We start from the raw sequence: 17,201 nt of genomic DNA, 5'->3' as shown, positions 1-17,201 counted from the left end.
ATGATTGGCAGTGGCTGGACTATTCCTCCCATCACCTTTTGGGTGTTTGGTTGCCATAGATCCCCATAGATGCCTATTCATGCGTTGAAGACACCCCTTACATGGTGTGATTTGATAAATATCAGAAAAGTAGAAGTACGTACCCACAGACAACATTAAGTTCTAAGCATAATCAGACATGGATATTGTGTATAATTTGTGACAAAATCTCTTGCAGTAAGGACCAAAAAGGGCATACAAGAAAGACCATAGTTAACTATTGCAACAAGAGGTTATTGGACGTTTCCAATAAAACAAGAGAAAATGGGTAGAGAAATAGTTTATTTTTACCACCCACGGCAGGAGTTCACACTAAGAGCAATCTCTTTCTTAAACTGATCTGTTAGGATCAAAAGTTGTAGATGAACACTCTTTAAGTTTAATGTGAATTCCCATTATTTTTTCCATGTGCAGCAATAGTGCACCTGTTTATCAGTGTGTAGAAACATGGATGGAAGTGAGTAAGCAAACTACTGTTTTGGGGTAAAATAGAGATCAAGATTCCTTTTAAACGTGCAGCAACTGTTTTAGGATTTCCTCTGGTGCCTTAAATAGCTGTGAAACTTGAAAACATCATTTATGGTTGGTTCATTTGATGGTTTACAGTTGACACTTGTCTGCACAGTAACTGACTTCTGTGCAGGTATGCTGAAACTTCAAGACATATTTCAGTGATAAAAAAAATGTGTAATACCAAAACTTGCTGAATCAGTGTTTTTTGGGGCTAATGTCTTATCAAAAATCTGTCAGAAGTTTTTCTAGGGTTTAAGCTCAAGGGTTCAAGCTCAAGATCTAATTAAGAATGTGCCTTATAACTATGTGGGCCTTAACTAAGTTGAAATACATAGTAGATATATACTATGGATGGACACTGCAGTTGTGTTCTATTACCAGATGCCACTTTCTATCATTGATAGCAAGCAGTACTTTCACAAATGAAAAACAGCCTATTGTGACCAGCAATGTTATTGTGAGTGGCTTTTGTCAAAACAAAGAGGTTGCATTAGTCCCTCCATTATATGAGAACAGTGCTAGACAAACTGTAAGGGTAAACATCAGACGACATCCACTTCAGCATTCACAGAATCTCCTTTTCTATGATTCTTTATATGTTTGCCTTTTTTACCCTGTATTTGTTCTCCAATGTTGCTTTGCTCAAGAGGTTACTGTTCCAGTAAAGTGAAGCCTAAAGCTTTTGATTATTACCTATATATAAGCTCCTAGTCATTGCTTTATGCTTCCAACCCCTGAACTGATCAACCACACAGGCCGTAGCTAGCAGTAGATATACTGTTTGTCTGATTGTAGGGCTAAAAGTACTTAATGTAGCTCTACCTCACGTACAAATAATGATGTTTCTTTCTCCAGTTTTGCATCTTTAGAGTGCATGCTATCTGAAAAAAACTACTCAAATTTCCTAAAACCCTGCACGAAAATTTCGACCATGATTTAAAACTTCAGATTGTCGCCTCTCTGTTTTTCTTTGAAAATCCCTCTCCTCACCTGCCATCCTCTGCATGCCTCTTCTCTTTGAGGGCAGACTATTCAAAGTCATGTGCATGTTTGCCTTAATCTATATTTTTTACATTTCAGCAAATTGGCAACACCTCATCTCAAGGATCGAAACCTGTTCTTCTTTGAGAGTCATAGCCTGCACCCTAGCAATGTCTAATCTCCTCTAGATCATCTACTAATCCCTCCAACCTCCTGCATGAAATCACATACCCCTCTCTAATGATCACACCTAACTAATGTCAATAACCATTTAATTAACCACTAACTTTGGGTTCCTGAGCAGCATGCTGCCTGGCGTAAAGTGGCTGAACAGCTCATCAGGGATAGTAAGAGCTACATGTCTCCAATAACAATTAAAACTTTTTAAAAGGAATCAGTGGAAGAATTTCTGGGACTCTGATGGTTATATGTTCTGCTGTTTATGTTCAGTGGAGTTGGGCTACCTTACTATTGGGATAAAATGAGCACCACCCCACTAATGAGGTAATTTACAGGTGTGTCAGATGTTTCGCTGTTATAGCACAATTTGGTAGCAGCATTACCACAACCAGTAATCATGGCAGTTCCATGCATTTAAAATTAACCCTGTAAGCATTGTTTCATTTTTTTTTGCGTTTTTCCACAACTATTGGTGTAATATTAGTTTTTTGGACTCTGAACGGAATGCAGTACCTTTCTCTAAATGGTATTAGATACACCGAAAACCACATTCCACACATTTCATTGGAATTTTACAACTTTCCACATACTCTGAATGATTCCCAATGGAGTATGTCCATGAATGTCACAATGCACCAAATATTAGTGCATAAATAGACACAGGTCTTCATACTAATGGCCTATCTTGTAAAGTAAACTTCCCTTTTTAGGTACGGTTTGACAGCGCAACTGTGTGGATGACAGGTTTTTGCCAATTCTTTAAAATACGCTAGAGCTTGCTTTGGCTTGCCTGCACTTGGAGGTGCATTAACATCTCACCTCATGCTATCAGCTTGCGATACATCATTTGCCTTTCAGGAAGGGCTTGTGTTTGAATGCTATTCTAAATTTGAAAAATAAGCTCAACTTTGCTGTTTGTTACATCCAGTTCTTTCTTCTCGGTGTATTGTACACAGAAAGCAATATTATTGCTAATTTCCCCAGCATTTACTTAGCCAGTAGGATAGAGGTTAATGTGATAACATTTGTGCATAAAATGCCATCAAACAACATTTGTGAATGCCTGTGTTTTTGGTCCATTAAAGCAAGAGCTATTCCCTTTCAAAAAACTTGTTAGCTCTCTAACTTTTTGCTGTGTGTTTGTTATGAATTAATAATTTATTGTACAGATAATAAAATCCAGTACAAATAATGAAAGAGCAAAAATAGCAATCAAGAATAAATACAATCAAAAACTGAATTCATGCTTAAAACACGCCTTGATTTAAACGCGCATGACACAAAAAAAAAGCATTCCTGCCTGAAAATGTAAGACAATACTGAAATATAAAAATAAAACAAACCGCCCAGCCAAGAACCCCACATAATACATAAAAAGACAAAATACATAAGGCACAGCCCTAAAGTGCGTGGTGCATTAAATAGTAATTACATTAAATACCAACATAGCTGCCATTGGGGTAGATATTTTTAAAAAAAACAATCACCCATCCTTAAGGCCATAAAGGCCTTTTTCAACCAAAACGTTATCTTGCACTTATGAAACTGTAACTAGAAGAAAATGGACTTAGTAAAAACAACTGGGTTCTTGACAGCTTGCCTCAAGCCAAGAAGTAATCCCCTCTAACAAAAGGATAATTCCTCTTTGTTATGTGAATCCGCCTGCTTCTGACAGGAAATGTCTAAGTATTCATATTATTTGGTCACTCCTTGAAAAATAATTTAAAGTGTAATGATAGGGGGATAATCACTATACAAGAATGTACATAGTCACATTTAGGGCCTGATTTTAACCTTTGCGGACGGCAGAGGCCGTCCGCCAAGGTTCCGCCGCCAAATGACCGCACTGCGGTCACAAGACCGCGGCGGCCATTCTAACATATCCTCTGGGCCGGCGGGCGCTCTCCAAAAGAGCGCCCGCCGGCCCAGAGGAAATGCCCCTGCAACGAGGACGCCGGCTCAGAATTGAGCCGGCGTAGTTGCAGGGGTGCGACGGGTGCAGTTTGCACCCGTCGCGTATTTCAGTGTCTGCATGGCAGACACTGAAATACTTTGCGGGGCCCTCTTACGGGGGCCCCTGCAGTGCCCATGCCATGGGCACTGCAGGGGCCCCCAGGGGCCCCGCGGCACCCCCTACCGCCATCCTGTTCCTGGCGGGAGACCCGCCAGGAACAGGATGGCGGTAGGGGGTGTCAGAATCCCCATGGCTGCGGAGCGTGCTCCGCAGCCATGGAGGATTCCCCCGAGCAGCGGAAAGTCGGCGGGAGACCGCCGACTTTCCGCTTCTGACCGCGGCTGAACCGCCGCGGTCAGAATGCTCGTGGGAGCACCGCCAGCCTGTTGGCGGTGCTCCCGTGGTCGGTGGCCCTGGCGGCCACCGGCCGCCAGGGTCAGAATGACCCCCTTAGTCCCCAGCCCTGGACAACAGGGGCAGTTTAATGAGTTTTGGGGACCTGGGTCAAACATATATTTGGGGGCCCTTTTTCGGGACAGTTTTCAATTTTTGATCGTACTTCACCTCTTTCATGCACTCTTTGGCGAGGTCACTTAAAATTCAAGGATAATAATGTGTCTTTTCAACACAGCAGCTGCTCACTAATATTGCTGAAAATCTCTGTGACACCTTCCCATTTCTCACACAGACGTCCTGGTTTGAGCTAAAAGAAACGTATTTTTTGGATAGTGCATGTCACATAAACACAACACTTTGTGGCAGAATGTCTGTAATAGACTTTCATACATCACCCACATTAAAAGTAAATTGAAGGGGAACAGTATTTAAAACAATATGTTTGGGTGGTTTTCAAGCTCATCTGGGCAAGACAGAGACGGCTCTATCAGGCGGCCCCTTGAAAGCTTGGGGTTCTGGGTCAGAGATAATTTGCATGCTTTAAAACACCTCTCTTTCCCAGCACCCATCAGTATAACAAAGAATATAAAATGTTTTTTGCAAGATTATGTTTAACAAAATCAACATTTTGAAAACGTGTTTACATAATTGAATATTTATTTTGTTTGGGTTCTGAATTGTAACGTTATTTCTAATAATATGGCATAGGTTGTCGAACAAGTGCTGTAAGAAATAAAGGCATGGAAACCAATAGCGTTATGCAGGTAACAGGCTTGTGATGCTCCAAACTGAAGCTATTTTTCTAATGCAAATTTAGCCAAATTGAGATAGCTGTCTTTCGAATTTAGAGTTGATTGGTGGGTTTCAATGAGCCAATAAATACGATTGTTAGAAATGGGGTCTTTGACAGTCAGGTTACACCCTGTTCAAGCAAGGACCCTCACTCTAATCAGGGTAAAAGAGAATCACCCTCAGCTAACCCCTGCTTACCCCCTTGGTAGCTTGGCAGAGCAGTAGGCTTAACTTCAGAGTGCTAGGTGTAAAGTATTTGTACCAACACACACAGTAACTTAATGAAAACCCTGCAAAATGACACAACACCAGCTTAGAAAAATAGGAAATATTTATCTAAACAAAACAAGACTAAAACGCCAAAAATCTGACATACACAAGTCAAGTTATGAATTTTTAAAGATGAAACTCAAAAATAGCGTTAAGAAACAAAAAATGCTTTGATGAGGTGTTAACACGGCGTCGTGACGGAGTCGTTCCCAACAAGCCGACACCAGCGGCACCGGACACGGAGTCATGTAGACCCCTAAGTAAAGTACCTTTGGTGAAGAGTGAAAACAAGTCGATGCGTGAAGTCGGGGATCGCGGCGTCTGTGCGAAACGTTGAATCCGCGCACTTCGAGCGGCGTCGGTCACGACGTGATGCAGCGACTTCCACGGAGTCGCGGACTTCAGTGGGGCTGCAGCGGCGTCGGGCTTGCGAAGGTCGCCGCGTTCCAGCGAAGATCACGGAGTCGGTTGCAGGCGGCATCACCGGATTCAGCAGCGGCGTCGGTCTGAAGTCGATTTCCTTGGATTTCCTCCAGCTTTCCTTTCAAGGGCCCAGAGACTGGATAGGGGGCCACTTGTCAGAGCACGAGTCTCTCCAGAGACTCCAGGTGCTGGCAGAGAGAAGTCTTTGCTGTCCCTGAGACTTCAAACAACAGGAGGCAAGCTGTAAATCAAGCCCTTGGTTATTTCTTCACAAGATGGAAGGCACACAAAGTCCAGTCTTTGCCTCTTACTCTGGCAGAAGCAGCAACTGCAGGATAGCTCCACAAAGCACAGTCACAAGCAGGGCAACACTTCTCCTCAGCTCTTCAGCTCTTCTCCAGGCAGAGGTTCCTTTTGTTTCCAGAAGTGTTCTAAAGTCTGTGATTTTGGGTGCCCTTCTTATACCCAATTTCTCCTTTGAAGTAGGCCTACTTAAAAGTAAAGTCTCTTCTGAATGTAAAATCCTGCCTTGCCCAGGCCAGGCCCCAGACACTCATCAGGGGGTCGGAGACTGAATTGTGTGAGGACAGGCACATCCCTTTCAGGTGTAAGTGACCACTCCTCCCCTCCCTCCTAGCACAGATGGCTCATCAGGAAATGCAGACTACACCTCAGCTCCTTTTGTGTCACTGTCTAGTGTGAGGTGCAACCAGCCCAACTGTCAAACGGACCCAGACAGGGAATCCACAAACAGGCAGAGTCACAGAGATGGTAAAAGCAAGAAAATGCTCACTTTCTAAAAGTGGCATTTTCAAACGCACAATCTTAAAATCAACTTTACCAGAAGATGTATTTTTAAATTGTGAGCTCAGAGACCCCAAACTCCACATGTCCATCCGCTCCCAAAGGGAATCTACACTTTAATCAGATTTAAAGGTCGCCCCCATCTTCCCTGGGGGCAGAGGGACAGGACTTGCAACAGTGAAAAACGAATTTAGCAATATTTCCCTGTCAGGCTATATAAAACACATTACCATATCTCCTACCTTTACAATACAATGCACCCTGCCGTTGGGGCTACCTAGGGCCTTCCTTAGGGGTGTATTACATGTAAGAAAAGGGAAGGTTTAGGCCTGGCAAGTGGGTACACTTGCCAAGTCGAATTTACAATAAAAACTGCACGTACAGACACTGCAGTGGCAGGTCTGAGACATGATTACAGAGCTACTTATGTGGGTGGCACAACCAGTGCTGCAGGCCCACTAGTAGCATTTGATTTACAGGCCCTGGCACCTCTAGTGCACTTTACTAGGGACTTACTAGTAAATCAAATATGCCAATCATGGATAAACCAATCACATACAATTTTACACAGAGATCATATGCACTTTAGCATTGGTTAGCAGTGGTAAAGTGCTCAGAGTTCAAAAGCCAACAGCAACAGGTCAGAAAAAAATAGGAGGCAGGAGGCAAAAAGACTGGGGATGACCCTGCAAAAAGGGCCATTTCCAACAACGATGAACTGTTTTAAAGAAAAACATTTGCATTTTTCTATTTAAAATAGCACATCAATTGCGAAAGTGGGCATCAATGTTTTGCAAATCAGTTGACAGGACTATGAAATTTGCATCCATATTGATCGTTGAACATTCTGGAGTAAGCTGTGTTGCCATGCAAACAGTACGTATACGCTGGCAAAATCCACGCTACGTGTGGTAGGCAGTGACAGCAAGATTATATAGTCACTAAAGCAGTCGGCAGTACAGCAGTAAGCAACCAGGTGTAGCCCTGTAGGGAGGCATTTAAAGCTTGCAAGCGGAAATCAGTAATGGTGAGCCGGAGTATGTTTTAGGTGCCCGGAAAAACAGTTTCTTTCTCAAATCACGCACATCTTCGCATGTTTTTCAGAATTTGTTTTCCCAGAAGCTACTGAGATCATTTCTTTTCAGTCAAATGCTGCTGTTTGAGTTCTCACTGGACCCTGACAGACTCCGAACAAACTGCATTTGTTTACAGTAGTCTGAAGGGAAAGACAACAGTGAGCCTATTTTTAAAACAATAATGAAACAACTGACCTTTTGACTGAGAGCTTTCTTGCAGCTTTAGGAAGTTTTTCCTTTTACATCCATTTTGACAGCACTCCACTCTCACTTAAGTACTTAGTTTTGCAGTTGCCACAGACTTTGAGCTCACTTTTCATCTACACCAAAGGACTATTTGAAATGCTGTTGTGATCTAACTAGGTCAAGTCAATAAACAGAGGCTCTGGAGGTTTATTGCACTTGATTACCAAGCAGAAACATAATGAAATGCGCTCATGTTACCCATTAGATATCCTTGACAGATATCTTGTTTCCGATATTCTGCGAAAACACCCATTGATACTTACTATACAAGCAATTAATTTAGAAGGAATTGTTCTTCAAAATTACAATTCAGTATTAGTCAATAACCCCATTGTGTGATTCAGAAACACTTTTCTAAATCACAAAATGCTATCAGTACATTACAAAAAGGGATTTTGTGGTTACAAAGGCAGGGATTTTGTGCACTGCAGGAGTTGTGACCACAAAATCTCATAGTATATCTGACCCCATGCTCTTTAGTGCATCATTTCTTCTGTCCTCATGCATGCTGAACCCTGAATTACACCTGATTTATCTGACTTGCTTATGAAATACCTGCATGGCCGTGTGGGCCACTTTACTACCCTTGAAGTGAGAGTGTTTTAGTGAACTTCACACATCAAGCTGTGCTTGCCATTTTTTTGTAGTGCTTAAAAAGCTGTTTCAACATAAACAAAGCTCACATTAACCTCTTTAGTGTGGGTGTCAGCCACTGGCTGATGCCCGCACTACCTCCCTGGTGCGGGTCACGACCAGTGGCCAACACAGAGAGGGGGTTGATTTTTTTATTTATTTCAATACCCCTTAGGAGACACAGAAAAGCTTCTGTGTCCCCCCTGACCTCCCCACCCGCCCCTTTGTGACATCAGCGCACTGTGATGCGCACTGACGTCACAATCTGTTTTCCCCACCAGAGCAGGAAGTGGAGGTAAGGCCGCTTCCTGCTCCGAGGGGGGGGGAAACGGGCCCAAATGGGCCTCTCCACCATTCGGGAAGGCCTTGTTTGAAAGGGGAGATTCTCTCCTTTCAAACGAGGCCTTCCTGGAATGGTTTAGCTCCGATCCAGGGCCAGGAAACCCCACTTGACACCAGGGAATTCACTTGTATATCTATATATAGATATGTATATATGTACACACATATATATATATATATACATATATATATATATAGATAGAGAGAGAGAGAGAGAAATCACTTTTGTCAATGTGTGTGTGGTTTCCCTGGTGGCTGCGATCGGCCCCCAGGAAAATCACACCCACATATAAAAGTGATCTCTTTATTTATATATATATATATATAGAGAGAGAGAGAGAGAGAGAGAGAGAGAGAGAGAGAGAGAGAAATATATATTTATATATATATGTTATATATACATATAGGTTTTTATATATATATATATATATATATATGCATATATATATATATATATATATATATATACACACACACACACATATTTTCGCCACCAGTTATCTCGAAGTTGCAGCTTGCGTCTTCAAAGCAATGCACATACTTGAACAGACGCATTTCAACTGCAGCTTTTAGGCAGCAATTAAAAAGTCAAGTAACTCTTGTGATAATGTTTCTGCTACAAAAGGATCTGACTTTTGTCTAGTGGCAGTTTTGATGCCATAAAATAGCACAGAAGGTTTATATGCCTACTGCAAAGATCAAATATGTATTTTATGTGAGTATCTGAGAGGATTAGTGAAGCCAGCCATTACCTACACTATAATACAAATGAAATGTATGTGCAAGGGGCCTATGGAGAGATGAAGGGCACTTTTGCTGGGTGGTAGGGACGGAATCCGAGGAGGAGGTTATGGGAGTGGGAGCACCAATAATGATTGTTGGACTGGGCGCCAAAGGCACTAAAGACTGTGATGATTGGTATGTGACAAGGTGAAGTAATGGTGTGTATTTTTTGTTTTTTTCAGTGTCTTGAGAAAACGTGCTGATTGAGGGAAGAAGCGAAGGTTAGGTGACTTACCTTTACTGTTGCACGCATCACACACACACCCACCAGCAACTTTGTGACCATCTACGTAGGCAAGTGTTTCAGAGCAAGAGTTTAGCCAATAGTAGAGATGGCATCTCGTTGGATGACTGCTGCTCAAGCCCTAACTCAGGTTATAGAGGACAGCTCTGACGTAGGATCACAGACTGAGACAGCAGATACGGAGACAGCATCTGAGGGATAGGACAATGGCACTGACTCTGGGAGTGATTTTTCCGACAACTCCTCTTCCAGTGATTCTGAGGGAGGTGATAAGGAAAGTCCTGCTGTCCCTTCGCAAGCATAGTGTATGCAGCGGGACAATAGCGGGTTAGCCCAACCCAGGGAGCAGGTGCATGTGGCGGAAAGCACAGAGAAAGTGCTCTCTTGGGAGCTCCCCAATTTAGTTCAGCCCCAAATTCCACCACCCAAATCGTATTGTGGCGATATCAAAATTATCTATAACAAAACAACCTGGTTTTGTAGGGCAGGCATCTGCGTTTTTGGTTCCTGTCTCGGCGGCCATAAAGGGAAACGTAGCAAACCAGACATTTTTGGAAACCAGACACCTGGAGTAGTTCACAGAGGTGTGACTTGTGTGGATTCCCCAAAGTTTTCTTACCCAGAATACCCTGCAAAGGTTAAATGTTGAATGAAAACTCTATTTTTTCTTGCATTTCTTTCACACAAACTACAGGAATTGCTGCGATCCACAAAATTCCTACCACCCGGTATTTCCCCACCTGTCCTGATAAAAACGCTAACCCACTTGAGTGCCTGTACCTAGTGCCTGTGTCAGGAATGGATCACCCCAGGGTCAACAGTTGCCCTCATGGAAGGACTAACATTGACCGCTATGTGATCCATTCCTGACACGGGCACTAGGCCTATCCACACAAGTGAGGTACCATTTTTATCAGGAGGCTTGGGGGAACACAGAATAGAAGAACAAGTGTTATTGTGCCTTGTCTTTCTCTACATTTTGTCCTTTCAAATGTAAGACAGTGTGTAAAAAATAAATCTATTTGAGAAATGCCCTGTAATTCACATGCTAGTATGGGGACCCCGGAATTCAGAAATGTGCAAATAACCACTGCTTCTAAACATCTTATCTTGTGCCCATTTTGGAAATACAAAGGTTTCGTTGATACCTATTTTTGACTCTTTATATTTCACCAAATAATTGCTGTATACCTGGTATGCAATGAAATCCCATTGCAAGGTGCAGCTCATTTATTGGCTCTGGGTACCTGGGGTTTTTGATGAACCTACAAGCCCTATAAATCCCTGCAACCAGTAGAGTTCCATAGACGTAACAGTATAATGCTTTAAAAAATCTGCTATAGATGGAAAAAGTTATAGAAGAAAACCTGGCTGGAAATGGCTCCTTTTTCACCTCAATTTCAATATATTTTTATTTTAGCTGTTATTTTCTGTAGGAAAACCTTGAACGATCTACACAAATGACCTCTTGATGAAATCAGAATTTTGTCTACTTTTCAGAAATGTTTGCTATCTGGGATCCAGCATTGGTTTCACACCCATTTCTGTCACTAACTGGAAGGAGGTTGAAAGCACAACATTTTTTTTAAATGGGGTATGTCTCAGTAAAATGCCAAAATTGTGTTGAAAAATGTTGTTTTCTGATTCAAGTCTGCCCATTCCTGAAAGCTGGGAAGATGGTGATTTTAGCACCGCAAACCTTTTGTTGATGCCATTTTCAGGGAAATACCACACATGCTTTCTTCTGCAGCCCTTTTTTCCCATTTTTCTTAAAAAAGTGAAATTGTAGCTGTATTTCGGCTAATTTCTTGGTATCCTCCAGGGGGACCCACAAACTCTGAGTACCTTTGGAATCCCTAAGATGTTGGAAAAAAAGCACACAAATTTGGCATGGATATCCTATGAGGACAAAAAGTTATGAAGGCCTGAGCACGAACTATCCCAAATAGCCAAAAAAGGCTCAGCTCTGGGGGAGGGGGGAAAGGCCCAGCAGCCAAGGGGTTAAAGGTAACATTCAACATATTTTGTCTCGAAAAAATACACAAGTAATACGTTGAGCAGAAAATTAATGGCCATTACGAAAAAATTGAATGTACAATCATAACGAAGATGCATTAAATGGTTAATGATCTTTTCAAGGAAATATCACATGAGTAAACGTGATAGCTGTATGGGGCAGGGTTTTTGCATGTTTATGTTTTTTTGCATAAAGTATGTAAATCTTAATCACGCAAATAGATTTTGTGAATCATTAAGAGTGTGGCAACAGTCTGCCTATATATTCAGAGTGGTCAGTTTGCAAAATTGTGGTGCAAAATAACTGAACCTCACAGTTCCTCCTTTAGTTATTTTGCAGGTGAAACTGGTGCTATGGCAACCTTTGCTGCATACTCCATGCTACTCTACTTAAAATGTGGAGCTCTGTTTGGATTATTGGAATCAAGTCCCACATTATATCGTAAATGTAATTTGCACAGAAACACTACACCTGTAATCAGATGTGAACTGTCTTTTTTTTTAGTTTTATGACCTTTGGGAACTACTGACGCCTACTGAGATGTATTCTTTTATATAGTCGTTTTTACTGCTTTTTTCACACCTTTGCCTAGATAGCCTAGTTTCACCTTAAAACTATTGAAATTCTTCCTGCATTATATCTGTGCTAGGGTACACTAGGATGTTAGTCAAAAGCGTTGATCACATTTGTACCTTTTCTCTGAGATATCTGTGGCAAATAAAGATTATCCTCCACTCAGGGTTGGTGACAGGGATAGTGTTGGTAGATGGTGCATGAGTCATTATATGGTATATTGGACTGAACGAATGATGTGGATCAAGCAGTGAGCAAGAGTTCATTAGGGCTAACATTGCCTAATGTCACTTTGTTTTTGAGATCACTAACAACTGTCAGTGAATTCTGGTGAAGCTGAACACAGTAACTATATTACTTTGTGTTAAAGGTGGGAGTGGAATACGAGGGATCTTTTTGCACAAGGGATTAAGTTTACCCATAAATCAGCCACCATTCAAAATACAACGTTTGGCCCGTTGAAAAATGTCTTTCTCATCTGCCCATATAATGTCATGTGAAGTCAGAGAAAGCATGCTGACCTTAAAAGAATTACTGTTGAACTTTGACCCTTTAGAAAATGCAGAAAAGGTATGGATAATAGAAGGGTGCTTCCTAAACATCTTGCGTAGAGGACTTTGTGGAGTGGAGCTAACACATACTTTGTATTGTGTTGTATGACTTTGAAAACTCCTTTAAACTTTCATATGTATTTCCCTTCAGGGTAGAAGTGCTCATAAAATCAGTTTAACTGATTTTATCCAGCCCTTCCACCTCACATGATGTATCCTTGTGTTGGCTGTTTTCATTTTAAAGAACAACCCTAATCCAACTGCTAATCCTTGGCTGATGGTTCAGGTAAAAAATGTTGGGCCAATGTTTAGAGGTGATGAAGCAAAGCAGTTGGTTAACTATATTATAGTAACTGCTTTGGGACTCGACCTTAGTTTTTGTGAGAAAACAGGGCTGATTCCGAGGCCCTAACTTTTTGCCCCATGTTTCACTTTTTGCTGGTGTTTTCTGGACTCTGATGGTGTCCTGGGTACGGCTAACCAGACCCATATCCTGTGCTCTGTATAAAATAAGATACAAATTAGGTTAATTATAATTGGCTATGTCAACCTACCTATACCTACCTGTAAGTCTCTAGAATATGGTAGGTCATGTGGGTTTAGGGACCTCAGCATAGGTAGTGCACCCACTGTGGAGGTGCCCAGGGTCATTTTAAAGGCCTTGCTGGCAGCTTTTAAAAAAAAGTTCCATGCAAAATCGACTTTGGAATTCAAAGTAGTACCAAAGTCGTAAACTATCTCATTTTTATATATAAATCACCCCTAAGGTGTGCCCTATGTGCCTGTAGGGCTGGGTGCCACGTAACTATTAGCAGGGACCTTATAAAAATAGCCATGGTGAGGTAAAACAGACACATTCGTTTTTCCCTCATTGTAGTGAATGGCCTCCATAGGCTAGAATGGGGAGAATTTATTTTTATTTGAAAAGTCCCCTTAAGTAACAGATACCTCAAGTTTGATATAAAATTAATTGTTATAATAAATCCCACAACATCCAGTTGTGGGATTTAATATAAATTGTTCAGGTAAATAGTTTTAAACTTGCTCTGATTGGCCAGCCTCTGGCAGCCTGGCCAGGCTGCATGGATGAGGTGTGAAGTGGCCTGACTCAACACAAAGAAATGTGCCTAGAGGAGGAGATCTTCCCTCAGCAGACAGGGAAGCAGGATGGGAGGGGGGCTGCCAAACTGGTCTTCAAAGGCAGGGAAGGGCATGTGGAGCAACCCAGCACCCTCTTCACATCCTGCGAACCCAAACAAGTAGGTGCCCCCTTGATTAGATTAGGATAGGGCAGCAGGAGAGGGGTGTGTTTAGGATGTTTAGCCACACCAGTGGGTGGGCTCAGCCAGATGTAACCTCCAAAAATAATTTTCAGCCAAGATGGATTTTTGACAAGTGTTGCTCCCTGTAATTGGTGTTTGCCACACTTCCCAGGAAGTGGTCATCACAGGGGGAAGGACCCTGCACCTGATTGGACCCCCTTTTTTTCACCAAGGAGCAAGGATAAAACTGGCAGACCTTCACCCACACCTCAGATTCCTACAGGGAAGAACTACAGGAGAATAAGGACTGCCCTGTTGGACCCCTGACCTGCACCTTGACACTGCACTCGGAGGACTACACCAGCTGCACACTTGGGCTTCAACACACAAAGGACTTTGCCTGGCTTCAACTGGTTCAAGGAGGGACTCCCTGTTTGCTACAGGTGAAAATGTGGTAACCAGAGTACCCTGCACCAACTCCTGAAGAAACTGACCAGCTGACCACTGTCCAGTGGCCAAAAAGGAGTTTGCGCCAGGTGCATAGTGGGAGTTGTAGTCCGCACCCTCAAGGAGCATCTCAGAGCTTCTGGAATCTTGGGGTGACATGTGGACCTCAAAAGAACCTTAAAAGAACATCTGGGAGAAGATCCAGTTGTTTGGAGATGTTTGGAGAACTTTTGGAAAAAGCTCCATTAAGGGACTAACCCGCCGCGGCAACTCTAGCTGGTTAAGGGATTTTCATCTCGAAAAAACGACTAAGTCCGAAGGTAAAAATCTCCACAGAGGGCTCCTGCAATGCATATTCAAGGAAGAGTTCCAGGAGGTTGGAGTGGACTGGCGACCTGCTCTCGCTGATGAAAAGCCCAGGGCCCTGGGACTGGTAAGCAGTAAATCCTGGGCACAGCCAAGAGTCACTAACCACCAGTACCTGTCCAAAAAGTTTGGGGGTGACCAGGGCAAGAAGGAGCACTTTCCTACACTGCCCCTGATGAAAGTTGATGGGTACTAACCTACACCCTGGTTGTTCTCATCAGCTAAGTGGAAAAACCTGGAAAGACCATCTGCATTGGCATGGGCAGTCACAGGTCTGTGCCCCACTGTGAAGTCCATCCCCTGTAGGGAAATGGACCACCTTAACAGTTTTGGGTTCTCCCCCCTCATTTGCATCAACCATCTGAGAGGTATGAGGTAAGTTTGTACACGGAAGTGAGTGCCAAACAGGTATGGCCTCAACTTCTTCAGGGACCAGACCACAGCAAAAGTCTCCCTCTCATGGGTACTCCATCTTTTCTCTCTGGGGAGTAGTCGCCTGCTAATGAAGGCAACTGGTTGGCCTTGGCCCTCTACATTAACTTGTGCTAACACTACCCCAATCCCTTCCTCTGAAGCATCTGTTTGCACTATAAACTCCTCGCTTTAGTCAGGGGCCAGTAACACTGGCGCTGAACACATAGCCTACTTTAGAGTGTCAAAAGCTATCTGATACGCTGGGGTCCAAATTACCTTCTTGGGCTGTTTCTTTGAGGTAAGCTCATTTACAGGGGCCACTATGGTCCCATAATTCTGAACAAACCTCCTGAAGTACCCAGTCAGGCCACAAAAGGCCCTGACCTGGGTCTGAGTTTTAGGAACCTCCCAATCCCGGATAGTCTGGGTCTTGGGCTGGACAGGTTATACATGGCCTTCACCAACAAGGTGGCCCAGTACACAACTGAGCTTTGCCCTATCTGGTACTTGCTTGCCTTGATAGTCAGGCCTGCTTGAAGCAGGGCCTAAAGCACTTCCTTCAGGTGGACCAGGCGGTCCTCCCAGGTGGAACTGAATACAGCTATATTGTCCAGATAAGCTGCACTGAAAGATTCCAACCCATATTGTCCAGGTAAGCTGCACTGAAAGATTCCAACCCAGATAGGATTCTACTCACCAACCATTGGAAGTTGGCAGGGACATTTTTCAGGCCAAAGGGCATCACCTTGAACTGAAAGTGGGCCTTTGGTATGGAAAATGCTGACCTCTCCTTAGCTCCTGGACTTAAGGCAATCCGCCAGTATCCTGAGGTCAGATCAAATATGCTCAGGAATTTGGCAGCCCCAACCTATCAATGAGCTCATCAGCTCTAGGTATCGGGTGAGGATCAATCCTAGTGACTGCATTTAGACTTCTGTAATCCACACAAAATCTCTATACCTTCTTCCCTCCTTGGGGATTAGGTTTGGGCACTAGTACCACTGGACTGGACCAAGGACTGTCAGGGGGCTCAATTACCGTGAGCTCCAACATCTTATCCACTTCAGTTTTGACGTTGGCATTGACCTGGTCAGACAGTCTGTACAGCTTGTTTTTGACAGCTGTCACCAGTGTCAATGTCATAGACACACCAATTGGTGAGTCCAGGGGTCAAGGAAAACAGACTAGCAAACTGCTCCAAAACTTTTCTGCAGTCTTTTTGTTGCTGGTCTGTAAACTTGGGAAAGGGTACTACTCCCTCCACTGACACATCCTGCTCATTTGAGGACAGGAGGTCTAGCAGAGGTTCACTCTCCTCCTCCTTTCCTTCATCAGTGACCATCAGAATGGTCATGTCTGCCCTGTCCTGGTGGGGTTTTAATCTGTTGACATGTAGGATCCTATGAGGATTCCTTGGGGTGCCAAGGTCCACCAGGTAGGTGACCTCACCCCTTTTCTCCAAAATTGGATAGGGCCCAGTCCATTTTGCCTTAAGTGCCCTAGGTGCCAAAGGCTCCAAAACCCACATCTGAGCAGGTGATACTCAGGCATGGTAGCCCTCTTGTCATGCCAGAGCTTCATGAGCTGTAGGCTGGCCTCCAGGTTGCTGCTTGCCTTCTTCCTGTACTCAGCCAAACGTGATCGCAGGCTCAGCACATAATCCAGCACATTCTCCTTGGATTCTTTGAGAGGCTTCTCCTAAGATTCTCTCACCAAGCATAAAGGGCCTGTTGGACTTTTGGCCATACGCATGGTCATCCCTAGTCTTTTTGCCTCCTTCCTCCTGGTTTTTCTGACCTCTTGCTGTTGGCTCTAGGACTCTGAGCACTTTATCACTGCTGACCAGTGCTAAAGTGCAGGTGCTCTCCCATCTAAAGTTGGTATGATTGGCTTAT

Source organism: Pleurodeles waltl, chromosome 4_2 (genome assembly GCF_031143425.1).
Source record: "Pleurodeles waltl isolate 20211129_DDA chromosome 4_2, aPleWal1.hap1.20221129, whole genome shotgun sequence".
NCBI lineage: Eukaryota > Metazoa > Chordata > Amphibia > Caudata > Salamandridae > Pleurodeles > Pleurodeles waltl.
Note: the sequence above shows the minus strand (reverse complement) of the source record.